This window comes from Heloderma suspectum, chromosome 3 (assembly GCF_057233095.1).
Source record: "Heloderma suspectum isolate Gila_16-S chromosome 3, 16-S_ref, whole genome shotgun sequence".
NCBI lineage: Eukaryota > Metazoa > Chordata > Lepidosauria > Squamata > Helodermatidae > Heloderma > Heloderma suspectum.
The window spans coordinates 191,228,747-191,246,020 of NC_139460.1; the positions used below are offsets into that span (position 1 = coordinate 191,228,747).

Genomic DNA, 17,274 nt, shown 5'->3' on the forward strand with positions numbered 1-17,274 from the left:
ATTTTTCTCTGTAATTACTTTTCATTGTACGTAGCCATAAAGTAGGGTCTTTTTCTTCTGACCATATTTTAAACCCCATTCAATCCCAATCTCCCCCACCCTGTGCCCCTTTTCACCCCCTTCCCCCCAGGACTTGGTTGTTACAGGATATCTTTGGGTGAGCGTGTAATCTTTTAGCCTGGCTGTTTACATGATAACTCCCTCTGCACCAAAATGATTAAGAGCCCAGTTTTCTCAAATGTCATGAGCAATGACAGCAGAGCACACCAAAACAATGGCATTTGGAAATGAAGACATTTGTGAAATAAATTGATTTGTCTTATTATTTTAAAGGTTGTTCTGACTTTGCTTACACTGAACCTATCGATTTTTGTTGGCCTCCTCCTTTTCCATTGCAGTTGCAACCAGAGAACATGAGCCAAGCTATTCCCTCTATGCCACAAACACAATTTACTACAAGTTTAATGATGGTTCTGTAACCCTTTCTAGTGCCCACTGTCTATGAGAGAGAAACAGTGAGACTGGTGGCAATTTTAGAGTAAAGGAATGCCTTTAAAATGATGTTTCTGAGAACAGCTGTATCCATTTGTATTTCTGTCCTGACGTGCATTTTGACAAATCAAGGCTGGGGTCAGCTTCATTTTGCATGGATTGGAATGGTGGTGGTGGCAGCAGCAGCAGCTTGTGGCATTTATGCAGAATGTCTAAAGAGCTTCACATATAATGATCCAAGCATATTGGAAATGGGCAGAGGGGCAGAGTCTGCCAGGGAGCAGTTTCTCTAAAGGTATCTACTCAGTGCATAGCAGAGGCAAGGTCAGAAATGGAGACAACTCAGTTTCTTGGCCATTATAAAATTCTAATAAAAGTCTATGTTGTTAGTTCATAACATCAGGAAAGATTCAGATTGGTCTAAGATTAGTATTGCAAGGTTTGGAGAACTCACTGCACTTAAAATAGATGTTTAAGCAAGATTTGCAGCAGAATACTATGCATGTCTAAGAAGTAAGTCCCAGTGTGTTCAATGGAGCTTACTCCCGGGCAGTGTGCATGGGATTACAGCAGGATGGGCAACATTTCAGCAGGATGGGCAAACCTCTCCCTGCTGTTGTGGCACCGAATTGCAGCAGTTGGTGTGGCAGGGGCGAAGGTGGGGGCCAGAAAAAGGCAGGGGGGGCACATTCAGGCCGTGGGCTGCATGCCGGCCGCCCCTGGATTACAGCCTGAATTTTTTATTTCTAAAATGTTTGTACGCAGAAAGGCTCTGAATAATAGAGATCTTGGAGTTTCTAGGAACATTGTGTTATCCCCAGTTTTGGTGGGTAAGATTTTTTTTAGATAGATAGGCAAGGACAGTTGATGTCCCAGACTTGGTAGTGTGTTCATGGGAGGCCCCAGTGAATGCATTATCTCCACATGCTACCATATGTTGACAGATAGATAAATACAAAGCTTGTAATGGTGAGTCTGCCTCTGTCAAAGGCCTTTGTACAATGCTCATCTTCAAGCTGTTTTGTATGGATAGATTGGGTGTTGTTGTTGTTGTTTTAAATTTTAAAAAATGCATTGTGGAAGCAGCAAATTACTGTAGCATTCTTTCACAGCTTTTTGCTTCCTCGAGTCTGACAAATGTTTCCAGTTTCTCAACCATGGTGGCATTTACTCCTGGGAGGTTCGGGAAAACAGTTCATGGAGTTCCCACTGTTTTCAAACCAGAAACATCTGCTGGCGTTGCATGCTGTTTTGCCCACTGGGTTCTGAAGCAAAAAGAATCCTGCAATCTGATCAGCCTCTCTCTTTAGTGGTAGGTGTCACTGCCATGGGTGATAATTACAGTAGATAGCTGCAGAGGATGCTGGATAATTTGGCCAAGCCAGCAAAAGCATAAACACTGACATTTACCATGTCTTAAAACCAGAAACATGTCTGCATGTTGTCTCAGGCTGCAGCAACAGAGACACGACTGGTCTAATCAAGCTTGCAAAGCAACAAAGTACTTCCAGATTGTTTTTATTTTATCATTTTTTACAGTACAGATCATTGCTCTGTCGCTGGGTTGACGGAGGAAAGAAACATTCTTCTATAAAATAAAGCACAGGATCTGATGGCTGGAAGTTTTTGGACCTACAAGACACATTTAACGGATGTGCTGAAGATGATACATATCTACTTCATCTTGAAATATAAAACATGCTTACTTTTCATGGATATGGCATGACACCACTACATTGAAGGTTCAGTCCTAACCTCTGGGGTAGAGGACTTCTATGTATGGTATGCTGATGCAATGCCAGGGACCATGGGGATTTCTGGACCAGACAGTTACTGACATCTATTTTTTTTATTTATTTTATTATTAAATTTATTAATCGCCCATCTGGCTGGTCACCCAGCCACTCTGGGCGATGTACAACATACAATAAAAACAGTTTAAAACAATAAAATTCTACAATAAAAACATTTCCTAAAATACCCTAACCCACCCCAAATGCCTGCCTGGCATTTGGGGAAATCGCAGGGGTCAGCACACCCGGAGTGCAATGGATGAGCCTCACCCTGGGAAAACCACCTTCATGATCATGGTGTCGCCCCTGCCAGGTAAGTAGCAGATGATGCTACTTTACATCTATGGATTGGACACCAGAAAACAGGTACTCCTAGGTGTTGATGAGGGTGAACTAAAGAGTCTTTGCTGACAATTCCACCTATTCTGGTGGAGTAATCCATGGAAGAATGTTCTCTAGTTATTGTTTCCCAGAATGACTGTGAGATGGCGTTCTCGTGAGTCTCTAGTCCTGTGGCTTCCTCATGTTCTTTCTCCTCTTCTGAGGAACTTCCTGACTCCATGTTTGATCCAGTGCCGTGACACTAAAAATGTGCAAATCAGCAAAATGAGTTCGTCGAGGTTTTCTGAATTCCACCTCAAAGCTTGTCTCAGCTTGTGTCCATATTGGATTGTGAGCTTTGGGTGGGGTGGGTTTTTTGTGTTAATAAAACACACACAAACAATTTGCATAATTTTTTTGTGTATCTGCCCAAATGTACACATCAATTGTGTGCATTTTTTAAAATGTATACATTTTCCTCCCATTGATTAAAGTATGTGCACATTTTTGAAAAGTACACACTTTTCATATGCAATGTACAAATGTACACATTTTCGAATACATTTTTTTGTTCACATCACAAACTCAGAAATGTACAGATTTTGACCACAGATTGCATTTCGGTCTAGCAGGTATGAGCTGGTCAAAAACCAACTGAAACAAATTTCTCATAAATCCGTACATGTCATTACCCTGATTGTTCAACCACCTAGCTAAGAGAGACATTTCTTCAGGAGAAAGATATTTTAACTTATACTTCATAAAAGCTGTGCAAACAGTATCTATGTAAATAGTTTTTGGTGCTTTTTAAATTTTGAAAGCCCAGAGAGCAGTACAGAAACTAAGCAGTACAGTATAACACTGAGAAGCATTTGATGAAATTGCAACATTATATGTATTACAGTATTTTCTTTCTAACACTATTTTTGTATTATTAAAATTATAAACTTCTAAATATATGTAATTTTTCCTGAGCTCTGTGAGTAAGGTGGGATACATAAATGTATTAGGATGGCCACTGAAATTTCAACTAAAGCAACACTACAAGGCCAATTGGATTGACAGGATATCAAGAGAAGAAGCAAAATGAGTTTTCATAAGAGTACTGAGATTTCCCAAGGGGAAGGGGGATCCCACACATTACCTCCATAGGGCATGGGATGGATGGATTTCCAGGTCGATTTCCATGGGGGTCCTCTATTTTCTACCTCCAAGTCCATTCCATGCTGGTTCTGTGCAGATACTGTTTTTACTTTTTACAGAAAAATCTGTGCAGGTGTTTTGGTGTGTTTTCTTTAAATATGCACCTTTTGTGTGCATTTTTGTGTGCATCCACCCATTGACTAAAGCATCTTTGTATTCCTTTTTGAAATGTATGCTTTTTTTTCTTTGTTCACTTTTTCTTTGTGCACTTTTCAAATGTTGTTTCCATTTTATTGGACATGTTTTCCCTGTTCCGCATAAATTTACGAAGTCCAGAAACGTATGAATCTCTAAACACAACACGCATCTGGTCTGCATTTGTTTCTGGATGATGCAGATTTGAGAAATCTTTTTTAAAAATCAGATGGAGCAGATCTCTCAGACGTAGTCATTGAAATCATGTGCGCAGGTCGCTAGTCATGCTGTTATGTGAGTGTCACCTACTCTCACTAGCACTGCTGGGAACACAGGGCTTGTGCAGGGGGGCGGGGGAACTCTCCGTGCAGTTGCAGCAAAGTTAACAACAAGTGTTGTGGCACCTTAAAGACCAACAGATCTATTGTGGCAAAACCTTTTGTATATCAGAGCCAACTTCTTTCTGAGTATTTGTGCAGCACTTTATGGTTGGACGTAAAAGCTCCATTTCCATGGATATAGTAAGTTAATAACAGGGAAAATACATCACAGCAGCAACAGACCTGCTCCAATCAGGGCTGCTTTTCTCCCTGGCTTTATTAGAGATTAGAATATTGTTTTATCTGCCAAGGAGTGTCTCTTGCAATCGATCTGACATGCATTTAGTTTCACAGCAGCTGCCACATATTATGAATATAGTAAATAAGTGTGCTTAAAAATTCCTTTTTACTCTCCGTATATACCCCCAAATTACTTGTTTTCTTCTTCTTGCAAACTCTGAATGTTCTGTCACCTCTGTTGTTGACACTGCAGTGAATATCTGACAAGCAAGCCAGCCAGCCTAGGGGAAACTGCAAAGCGGCGTACAAATTCAACCTCAGTTAGTCACATTAGCCAAAGTTTGCATCTGTCTCTATGTAGTGATAACAATAAAAGCTCTTTGTTTCAATAAAGGATGGAGGTTTGTCTATTAACTGATGAGAAAGAAGATGAGAAACAGGAGTGCTGCTGGAGAAGAATAAAAGAAAAGGTGATTTCTGCTGGGTGTGTTGAGCTGATAAGGAAAAGAAATTATAGGCCTAGCCTACATGTTCAGCAAAATCATGTTAGGGTCCTTCTGAGATTGTATCATTTTGGACTGCAAGCAGGGATCACATAGGCCAAAGGTCAGCCACATTTTAAGACTCTGAGAAGCCTGAAATGTTCATTTGAGGGACCCCTTCACGGTCAATGTCATTTTTTCTCAGTTGGAAAAAAATCCCTAGATACGATCTTCGCAAAAATCTTCTATTCAGCATCATTCACTCCTTCTGCTAATGCAGAACTTTTGTATTCCTTCACTAATTTCTAACGGTAATTTAACAGGGTATCTGTCCACATAAGGAAGGGTCAATGGGTATGAGATGTTCTGCTCTTGAATAGGCTCTTCTTCTTTGGTTTTCGATTTAATGAGTTTCAGGCCACCAGCACATACCTGGTTTTGAGAGGACGATGGCCCCTGAGGAGATCCAGAGTCTTCCCTTGAACCTGTTAGTATATCTTGGAGTGGGGTGAGGTGGGGGGAATGTAAGTTTTGGGAGTTAATTCATGTTCTTTTCTTGAAATCTCTTTGCTTTTCTCCTCAGAGCTCCACTTCCAAAATATCATGAAGACTTTCTGGAGACACTGCTATCTACCAATAAGGAGAAAGGTTGTGTCTACAGTATAGGGCAGTCCAGTGCAGAAATACCTCTGCCAAACTATCAGATCTATTCAGGTGGGTAAACCCACCTCATTTTCAGTTCTGTGTCCCAGACTCAAGCTGAATGCTGACCGATGAGTAGGTTTCAGTTACTTACCTTCAGCCACTGGCCTATGAAGTGTTGCCAACCCAATGTTTCTTCCGCTAAATTTAGTGGGAAAATGTAGTACCCCCATCTAGGACCCCCAACTTGCAAGTTCGTTCTCTCTCCCCACCCAGCCTCTGCCCCATCTCCTGATCTTCACTAGGGTTTGTGCCACCCCACACCCTCCAAATCTCTGAATAGTTGGCTAGTGTGAACTTTCCATTTAGCCCCATCTTGAACATTCTAGAGAGAAAGTAAAATTGTGGGATTCTAGAAAGAAAGAAAGAAAGAAAGAAAGAGAGAGAGAGAGAGAGAGAAAATTTGGTCACGTTGCCTGTCATGAACATGGCTCCATTGTCTAGCCAATCAGCCTAGAATCTTCCTGGAGGTATGGCGGGAGGAGGAGGAAAGGATGTGATCATTCCAAACACTGCAGCATGATATTGTGCCTTAATGTTGATGTGGCTCCCTCTGTGGGTGACGTCCAAGGCAAAGGATGCCTCCCACCTGAAAAAGCCTACTAGGGGTCATAGAGAAGTGGAGATTAAATGTTTCCACATGGTGCACTGCCATAACTGGGAAGAGCTTTCTAGTAGTATTCATATAAGGACAGGTATGTGTAAATCAGCCTTCAGTTTCTGTTGCTCAGGAAGAATACATGACAAAGGAAGCGGGGGGAGGGCTGTTGCTATAGGCAAACAAGGAACAGCTAAAGATACAAGGACTGTCGTAAGGGTTGGAAGAAGAGGACAAAACATAGGGGGGAACACTGTGAGGCATGAGAGGGTGAATAGCAGCAGCCATCTGTTGGGACCCAGTGTGGGATACTGTGGGATTTAAACAAACCCACTGAAGTCACAGGCCCCGGGTACTTACACATTGTGGTACTACCAGGACAATTGGTCAGATGGGAAAGCTGCAGGCCGCTTAAGCCAATGGACAGCATTCATCGAGCTAGGGCTCATGTGATTAGGAGTAACCAATCACTTTCCATTTCCTCCTATAGAAAAGTTAAGGATATGGTGCTGCTTTTCAGTTGGAATAAAAAGTGATGGAGGGAGGCCACTTGGTTTCTCCGTGGTGGTGCCTGTCAGCTGCCTGCTTCTACTCTCCTGTTCTTTGCTGCTCTGCCCAGCCTCGCTCTGCATTGCACCGAGCTCCTGACAAACGGTGGCATGGACCAACTGAGAGGCAGAGGAAGAAGTTGTGGGATACGGTTCTGGGAACAGAAGAGGGAAGTGAAGGGATGGTCATGTCAGGCAGATTAAGTGAGGAACCTACTCGAGATACTGGGGGGAAGGGATTTTACTAATGGGAGGGGTAAGAAATGCTTCAGTGGGGTAGCCTTGCAGTGGAGAATAAACCAACCTGAACTTTTTATAAAAGGGAGATACCACTTTAGTACTGGAGAGAGGGAATACTCATCATCCCATAAAGGAAAATAAAAACTTAAAATATTTTTTTTAAAAGACATGACTGACTCTTTGCCCAAGTTCTGTAACATACCAGGAAAATGACAGCCTTCAGATAATGGGGGAGTGGGTATGCCCTCTGCCCTTCATCTTGCCAATAGCTTCACATGTGACAAGGGAACTCCATGCAGGTGACACCTCAAAAAAAAAGGTGGGGGATTGCACAAAGGTGTCCATATGGAGCTCCTGCATCTTATGTGACATAATTTGCACGGTGCAGGGGAGGAGCCTCAGCCTACGCTCCACCACTCTCATCCACCCGGCTACAAGTCTGACCTGGGCTGCTGACTCTTATTCAAAAAGCACGTCTTTTCTGCTCTCAGGAGCGGCATTTTGATGGGTGGCCCCAATTTTCAGGGCTTGACTGAGCAGCTGAGGCTTTAGAGTATTTGTATTTGATAATGTTATGATTCAGAGTTATGTGGTATGCTATCTGAAAGGGCTGAGTTCCCTGTGCTTAGGGACCTTCTTGAGATGCATCCTAATTAGGAAAATTTACCTTAAGTCTCCTTTGTAAAAGAATTCTTTCAATATTTTATTCCAGATTATTTTCAGTAGCAAGTTAGAATTCTATGCACCTACCTATAAGCAATTTCTTGTGGATGTCTGAAGGTATGCCTTTTCCTTTGCAGACGTCAAATGACCGTGTTTGCTTCTCCTGCATAGAAAACATGAGTTTTCTTCTTCATTTCATCATAAAACAATTACCATCTTGTATTCTTTCTCTTCTTCTCCATTTAACAAACCCCCAAAGTCAGTTGTGATCAAATACATAAAAAACAATAAGAATGTACTGAGTAATCACCAATGAAAAGTCATAACTTCTGTGGTTGTAAATCATGCCTGAACAATGCACTTTCTAACCTAAATACCTTTTCCACATCTAATCCACAAACATACTTACTAGGCAGATAATGAATAACTTATTCTTGGACAGAATGGCCTAGGTTTGATTTATCTCTTAGTATAAATAAATAAGAAAAGGCTGTCAAATCTGGGTGCATAAATCTCAACTCTCCTGTAAGGCTTGTGTATTAGGATGAAGGGGAGGAGAATAAGTGAGCAGGTGCTTTTACCCTAATTGGATATAGAGAAAAAACTTAACCCTTTGGAGGGAGTAAATCATAAGACTGCACGAGTATTTCTGGAGAATTAAATGGCTCCGCAATCATATTTTCAAGTAGATTCTGATGTCCTTCACCCTAATGAAAGCTTTGAGAAGCTGGAAACATTTGGATGGGGAGTTCTTGGAGCGATGTTCAAGCGCGCCAAGATTCTCCGGACATTAGCTCACTGTTTGTCTCCCCTCAGTTTGATCTCACTTTTGCGATTGCTGTTTAAGTTCAATTTGATTGATTTCACTGATTTATGGAAGGTGAGTTAGAATTTGCATAGCCAAATAAATATTTTAATTTTATAAGCAATGTGTACATTTGTGTAATTTGCCTTAATCCAGCAAGGGAGATCCATGCGTAGAAGCAGACGCCCATTCGTGCAACACATAAGAGGTACAGAATACACATCTGGAGGTCCATCCACATTGCAGTATTCATGCAGTGTCCATTGAACTAGCTGAATCATGTGTCTACTGAGGCAGGTGGGATGCACATCGCCATACAGAGTCACTAGTGGTTCTGTATTATGCCACCTGCATCTGACTAGTGTCAATGCCCCTGTATGCTCAACACCACTGTGAAGAGGGGATTGCCTCCTTATATTTACTGATGGTTGTCCCAGAGAGGCCTACAATGGCAAAGTCACATGCCTACAGGTATGAAGGTATGCTAGCAATCTATTCCGGTTCAGAATTGGACAAATCAAAGGCCACAAACACTTATATCATATAAGCACAAAGTGTACACGAGTTAATGTCAGCTGTGTTGTTTATATGATATGTTGTGTATATGATATGTACTATGCATTCTTGATTACATGGTTTATATATTGAGTACTCACACCTGATGCATAGGTGCTCCATGATCATTTCCAATTGACATCAGATCTTGTACTCTTTGTGTTTATACAAGTGTTCTATGGTCTTTGATTTGTCCAGTGGTGTGTGTGTATACTGTATCTATCTGACCCCCCTGCCTGCCCCGCTTTTTTTGGCAAACAATTCAGGTTGCCAAATTGCAGACTGAACAGGCCATTGTGTCTTTAAACTAAGCTTTGAATGGGAGGTAGGTTAGCAAGTGCAGCTTGCTGCTTCAGTGCAGCACTGTGATGAGAGAAATCTCATGTGTGAAACTTCCCTCTGCCTTAAAACTCGTAAGTACAGAATGAGGAGCCTTATTTTTCTGAGACCACATTGCTGTAATGAATTTAAATCAGGCAGGAGCCTGCATTTAAGAGAACTCAGACAGACTTTCTCATGCAGACTGGTACATGCAGTCTGTCACTCCATATATGCACATGCTTTCTCTCTCGCACACGTGCACATACACACCCCACAGATGTATGCCCATTGTTTCTTTCATATTGGTGTCCATTTGTCTGCCACAGAATTCTAGTGCTGCATGGGATTCTAGGGCCATATTCTAGGACATACCCTCAGTTCAAAAGGGCATTGGCCTCTTGGCCCTCACTACTGCCATTGTATGAACAGAGAGAGAGCCCCAACCACAGTCCTCTATGGTTCTGCACTGCAGGGTGAGATTGGTAGTGGTGGATAAATTGTCTTTCAGTGATGCTTGTACCACCAGGAACTTCCAAGGAACACCTGAACATAGTTTGGAAATCATTGAACTAAAACAGTAGTTGATTAATTTCCAGATTAACATTTTATCCCTAATATAATATTTTAAAAAAATATTAGTTGACTTTAAAAATATACATGAAGAAAATACAGTACATGGGGCAAGCTATTAAAAATATATTTTTGTAACTTTTTTGGATATTATTATTATTATTATTATTATTTCACCTTATTTGCTAAACAGCCATCAAGGTGGTGTACAATCATTCAAAACAATAAAACTAAAACAATAAAAACGAGAACATTGAGAATGGTAAAACATTAAACTACACATTTTAAAAGTCTAAATTGAAAAGATGCATCTTTTAGGGATAGGTGAACCCCCCTGTGCCCACGTCATGCACTGCTCACTGGACCCCCACTGCTTACTTGATCCTGTGTGGTGCACTGGGCAAGCCGCTGGATGGTCTGCGGGTGCCTGGCCCGCGGCTCCTCTTCTTTCCACGAGCTGCCATTTTGTGTAGAAATCACGGGAAAGCTACTTAAGTAAATTGCGATTTCCACAAAATGGCGGCTGTAAATAGTTCATTTTACACAAAATTATAGGCGTAAATGGTCTATTATGGCTGCCATTTTGTGGAAATCGTAATTTACCTAAGTAGCTTACCCGTGATTTCTATGTAAAATGGTGCTTGCAGGTAAGCGGGGATCCCTCCACTTGCCTGACTCAATGCACACTGAGTCAGGCAAGTGCAGGGATCCATGGATTGGCATCTGAGGGGCCGAGCTGGCAAGAAATCGCCAAGCTCAAGCCCCAGCTGGGTATCTTCTGACATTCCTAGCGTCCTTGCCTCCTTTCTAAAAGCCAAGAGAGTGGGACCCAATTGCAGTTCTTGAGGGAGTGAATTCCATAATTTGGAAGCAGTACAGCAGGGCTCCAACCAAAACACAGTCTTCTGTGTTTGCACATTGCAGGCCTTTGCGGGTAATGGTGCCTTCAAAAGGCCCTCTCCCATGGATCTTAATAGCAGGACAGGTCCATAATGAGAGAGGCGGTCCTTTAAATAGCCAGGTCCTGAGCCATTTAGGGCTTTAAAGGTTAAAAACCAACATCTTGAATTGTGCCCAGAAAGCAATTAGCTACCACTGCAGGTCCTTCATGACAGGTGTAATATGTTCTCAATACCATGCACGGGTTAGCAGCCTAGCTGCTGCAGTTTGCACCAATTGAAGCTTCAGGACACTCTTCAGGACTAGGCCCATATAGAACATATCACAATAAGTATTGTAAGTTATTGCATCACATTAGGTGGGCTGTCTCTATATTTGCCCCTAAGAGAGTAGATAGTAGTAAGATATACAATACAAAATCACACTTAATAAGTGGTAGAAATTCAACATCGAGATGAGGCGAGAAGCTCTCTCCTAAGATCAAGATTCATCTCAGTTGTCCTTTCCTCTGCTCCATTGGCACTAGACACGATATACAGCTATATAAAGTGAATGTTCAAGTAAGAACACCCCCCCGCCCCAATCTGCTACTTAGATCATCTGTATTTGATAAATGAACCTCAATTAGTCTAAAACATTTGCTGAGTCTCAATGCATACGGGGTGTTCCAGAATTCTAAGATGTCTTGCAGCCTAATTGTTGCTTTAAAAAAAGAGAACATCACCCTGCTCAAACTTGTTAGGTGGGAGAGTCAGAACTGGCTTACATGGCATAAGTTCAGCTGCTTATGTATACAATGTTGGCAGCAATATGGATGGAAAAAACATGTGTTGAATACATCTTGAGTGTCTTGGGTCTCTGAAGGTCACTCTGCTGAAGTAATATATAGGCCAGTATTGGTGGCTCAAGGTCAAGCCAGCTTGCTTTTCATAATGCATAAACCTGGAGCTCTCACAGACACCAATCATCTGACCTAAAACCTTGGAACAAATATTTTACTAAGTAAATCAGTGAGCATGCTGGCATTTCTATTAACCTTCAATGCACTGGTGACAGGAAATGAATAATGATAAATAATAACTCAGGCCTGTAAATCATACTTAACATCACAGGCAGGAAGGAAAAAAATGTGGTAGACTACCATCTGTTAAGAGTAAAGCTGGTAGAGCCTGCTTAGAGAAAACAAAGGGGAGCACGCTTGGCCTTTTCCCCAAAGGCTTCTCAAGGTGTCCTTATAAACAGAGTGAAAGGAAACACTGATGTGAAAATATTAGTTTCCCAAACAAGATGGAGGTAGGTCATGTAAGAAACCTTTATGTGAGGCACTGAAATTATTTTCGATACCATTAAGTTCTAAGTTCACAACTTATTTTTTAGCAGGTGCCATATTTGTGACTAAGCATGAGCAGAAGTGCCAGCAGCAATGCCGGCTCGCCCCAATGCACCACGACGGAGGCAAAGGGCTCTTTAATCCCCCCCCCCAGCATGAACAGCAAAGATGGCTTTGCCAGAGCCCTCCCCTTGTTATGTATCTTAGCGCCTTCCCAGGCCCCACCACCAGTCCCCTGAATCTTGGCTTGTGCTTGGGAACAAGCCATTGAGGAACACAATAAGGGAACTTGTGTGGGGATCTGCCACTGCCTTTCTTACTCTTTAGACTGAGGAAGAAGGGGGCAAGTTCCATTTGCCTGTGTCTTAGCTTGGAGGAAAGGGACTAAAGGTATGTATAGCCCTTGGGCTCACGGGTTATCCTGAAGGCCAAATACAAAGACTTCGGAGGATCTCCAGTTGCCTATCTCTACTGTAGGTAGTTCTATTTATGTTTTCTCACCTCGCCTTGTATTTCCCAGGGTGATCTTGGCTGGGCTGAGACTAGAAGAAGGAACAGCATGAAGATATCTAATCTCACTTCCCCTATTCTAGCTTGTCCCTCTCCTATCACCTTATCTCCCCCTACTCTGAGTCTATACACAGCTCATTGTGACATCTACCTTCCCATCACCACAAGTTGCTCTGCCACATCTCAGGCGCATCTTCCTCTTAGTCAGAGGAAAGCACGCACAGAGAGAGCACCTGAGAAATAAACACACGTAGGTGGATTCTCCCACCCGAATGGTACTTCTGCTTTGAAGAGATTTTATTTATTTATTTATTTATTTATTTATTTATTCTATACCGCCCAATAGCCGAAGCTCTCTGGGCGGTTCACAAAAATTAAAACCAAACAACACACAATAAAACAATTTAAAATATATAGGACATTAAAACCACAATACAACAATACAACCACAATAAAACCTAGCAGCAGTGCAGGAGTTTAAAATACAGATTTAAAACAGCAAAGCTAAAAGTCTAGAAAGCTAAAATGCCTGGGAAAATAAAAAGGTCTTCACCTGGCGCCGAAAGGAATACAATAGGTGCTAGGCAAACTTCACTAGGGAGCTCATTCCAGAGCCGGGGTGCCACAGCAGAAAAAGCCCTCCTCCTAGTAGCCACCTGCCTCACTTCCTTTGGCAGGGGCTCATGGAGAAGGGCCGCTGAGGATGATCTTAAGGTCCGGGCAGGCACATATGGGAGGAGGCGATCCTTCAGATAACCTGGCCCCAAGCCGTTAAGGGCTTTGAATGTTAATACCAGCATGTTGAATCGGGCCTGGAAATGGACTGGCAGCCAGTGCAGCTGAAAAGGTACTGGCATAATATGAGCTCGCAGGCCAATCCCTGTTAACGATCTTGCAGCCCTATTTTGGACCAGCTGAAGTTTCCAGACCATTTTCAAAGGCAGCCCCATGTATAACACATTGCAGTAATCCAGACGAGAAGTTATCAGAGCATGGATAACTGTAGCTAGGCCATCTCTGTCCAGATAAGGGCGTAGTTGGTATACCGGCCTAAGCTGATAAAAAGTGCTCCGTGCCACTGAGTTCACCTGTGCCTCAAGTGACAGTTCTGGATCCAAGAGCACCCCCAAACTACGAACCTGATCCTTTAGGGGGAGTGCAACCCCCTCCAGAACAGGTTGAATATCACCTAGCCGGGCAGACGAACCACCCACTAACAATACCTCCATCTTGTCTGGATTGAGTTTCAGTTTATTAGCCCTCATCCAGTCCATTACCATGCCCAGACACTGATTCAGAACAGCCTCTGCCTCACCTGGGTTTGATGAGAAAGAGAGGTAGAGCTGGGTGTCATCCGCATATTGATGGCGCCTCAGCCCACACCTCCGGATAACCTCCCCCAGCAGTTTCATGTAGATGGTAAACAGCATGGGGGATAAAATAGAGCCCTGTGGAACCCCATGGCACAACTGCCATGGCACAGAGCAATAATCCCTCAGCACCACCTTCTGGAATTGGCCATCCAAGTAGGAGCGGAACCACTGCAGTGCAGTGCAGTGCCTCCAACTCCCAACCCAGACAACCTATACAGAAGGATACCACAGTTGATGGTATCGAAAGCCGCTGAGAGGTCCAGCGTACCTCTCCTGTCCCTCTCCCAGCAGAGGTCATCCCACAGGGCGACCAAATAGGGGTGTATGAAATCCACTTACTGTTCCGGTCGGGGCATCCACTAGGGGGGGAGGCACTCTGTCCCTCCCCCCGGAATCCTCGATGGGGGGGGAAGCAATCCGGTCCTCCCCCCCGGAATCCTGCCCGGCCGGCTCTGCTCCGTGGCAGCTCCACGGAGCAGTCAGCCAGGGCCGTCCGCAGCCGGACTTCCGGCCGTGGATGGGCTGCTGTGGACGCAAATGGTGGCTGCCGTAGCGGCCGCCATTTACGTCCTTCCAGGCTGCCACTATAGGCTACGTAAGTATTTACGTAGCCTATCACGGCATGCCCCCCCCCAAAAAAAGGCATACGCAAATGGCGGCGGTTACGGCAGCCGCCATTTGCATTCCCTATTTTTCGCCATTCTAGCCTATGTAAATATTTACGTAGGCAATTATGGCGAAAAAGAAAAGGGAACTGCAAATAGCATAGTGGGTGCTATTTGTGTTTCTTTTTTTTCTCGCCGTTCTAGCCTACGTAAATATTTACGTAGGATAAAACGGCGAAAAATAGGGAACGCAAATGGCAGCCGCCATAGCCGCCGCCATTTGCGTACACTGGTTTTTGGGGGGGCAGGTTAGCCGTGATAGGCTATGTAAATTCTTACATAGCCTATCACAGCTCAAAGGACGGCAATGGCGGCTGCAGCAGCCCGGCTGCAGCCGGCCAAGAGACCAGCCGCCACCACCGTCGCCGGAGCCGCTGCTGCCGATTCGGCCGCCGGTTCCGCCACATCCGCTCCAGGTAAGTTCCATCCCGGGGGATTCTGTGGGGGGGCCGGGGGGCAGGAGGCCGTTCTGCCATGGATTCTGGGGGGCTGGATTCTTTAGAATTTTTTTTTTCTTTAGAATCCAGCCTCACTGGAATCCGTGGCGGAATTCTCTGCCATCCCTATGACCAAGGCAGTTTCCGTTCCAAAACCAGTCCTGAAGCCTGATTGAAATGGATCTAGATAATCCGTTTCATTCAACAGTGCCTGGAGCTGTCCTACAACCACCCGTTCAAGCACCTCGCCCAGAAAGGGGATGTTGGCCACTGACCTATAATTGTTAACATCCTCTGGGTCCAGGTTAGGCTTTTTCAGGAGTGGTCTAACTACCGCCTCTTTTAAAGCAGCAGGCACCACTCCCTCTCTCAAGGAGGAATTTACAACCTCCTGGACCCAGCCGGACATCCCCTCCTTGTTTGATTTAATAAGTCATGACGGGCAAGGGTCAAGCACACAAGTGGTCGATCGGACTTGGCCAAGCACCTTGTCTGCATCCTCAGGCCTCAGTAACTGAAACTCATCCAATAAAACTGGACCAGACGGTGCTCTGAACGCCTCTACCAATGGAACTGCATTAATGGTGGTGTCCAATTCATGATGAATCTGAGCGACTTTATCTTCAAAGTGCCTTGCAAACTTATCACAGCTTGCCACCGAGGGTTCCACTGTCTCTCTCCCTGGACCAGAATGTAACAGGCCGTGAAGCACTTGGAAAATCTCCACTGGACGCAATGCTGGTGGAAAAGAACTGTCTCTTTCCCACCCTCACTGCCACAGAGTAGGCTTGATAGTGGGCTCTTACCTGTGTTCGGTCAGACTCAGCACGAGTTTTCCTCCACCTGCGTTCTAGCCGTCTCCCCTCTTGCTTCTTTGCCCTCAGCTCAGGTGTATATAGGGATGTACGAAAGTCACTTACCTTTTCGCAGCTTTGATTCATGGTGGGGGGGAGGCACTCCATCCCTCCCCCTGAAATCCTCCCTGGGCCGGCTCTGCTCCATGGCAGCTCCGCGGAGCCGCCGGCCAGGGCCGTCCGCAGCTGGAGTTGGCATAGTGGCTTAGTGGCTGCCTTAATGGCATAGTGGCTTTTTGAGTGGCTGCCTTTACCGTGATAGGCTACGTAAATACTTACGTAGCCTATCACGGAAAGAGCAGCGGTGCAAACGGCGTAGCAGCTGCCGTTTGCGCCCCTGCTCTTTGCCGTGATGCGGCTGCAGCAGCCCGACCAAGAGACCAGCCGGAGCCGCCGCCAGAGCCGCTGCCGCTGGAACATCCGCCCCAGATAAGCTTCGTCCCGGGGGGGATTCCACGGGGTGGCAGGGGGTGGGAGGCTGTTCCACCACGGGTTTTGGGGGGCCGAATGCCAGTGCATTCGGCCTCACTGAAATCCATGGCGGAATTCTCCGCCATCCCTAGGTGTATACCAAGGAGCTGGCTGGGCTCTGCTTGGGCTCTGTGTCAACAGCCCAAGTCATCTCTGCATTCCACAGAGCAACCTGGGCTTCGACAGGAGCGCCAGCCATACCAGCAGGAAAATCCCCCAGAGCCCTCTGGAATCCATCGGAATCCATTAGCCTCCAGGGGCGGACCATTTTAATAGGTTCCCCACCCTTGCAGAGGGGGAAGGCTGCCAGGAGTCTAAACCTCAGCAGGAAGTGATCTGACCATGACAAAGGGCCAGATGTTAATTCCTCCACTTTCAGATCACCACCCTCCTACCCAGTCGAGAAGACCAGATCAAGCGTGTGTCCTTTTATATGTGTTGGGCTGATGACATGTTAGGACAGCCCCATGGATGTCATGGTGGCCATGAAGTCCTGAGCCACCCCGGATACAGTGGCCTTGGCATGGAACTTGAGATCCCCCAGGACCATCATCCTAGGTGTCCTCAACACCGAGTCCGAGACCACCTCCGTCAGCTCAGGCAAGGAGTCTGATGGGCAGCGGGGTGGGCAGTACACCAACAGAATCCCTAATCTGTCCCGGGTACCCAACACAAGGTACAAACACTCAAGATCTGCACTCGAATGAGCAGGAAGCCTGGAGAGGGAGATTGAATTCCTATAGACC

General features: G+C 44.8%; 1 pseudogene; it reads right to left on the minus strand.

The window, feature by feature from the left end:
- Nucleotides 1-2,424: 2,424 nt before the first annotated feature.
- LOC146350569 (U1 spliceosomal RNA) lies at nt 2,425-2,606 on the minus strand (annotated as a pseudogene).
- Nucleotides 2,607-17,274: the final 14,668 nt, after the last annotated feature.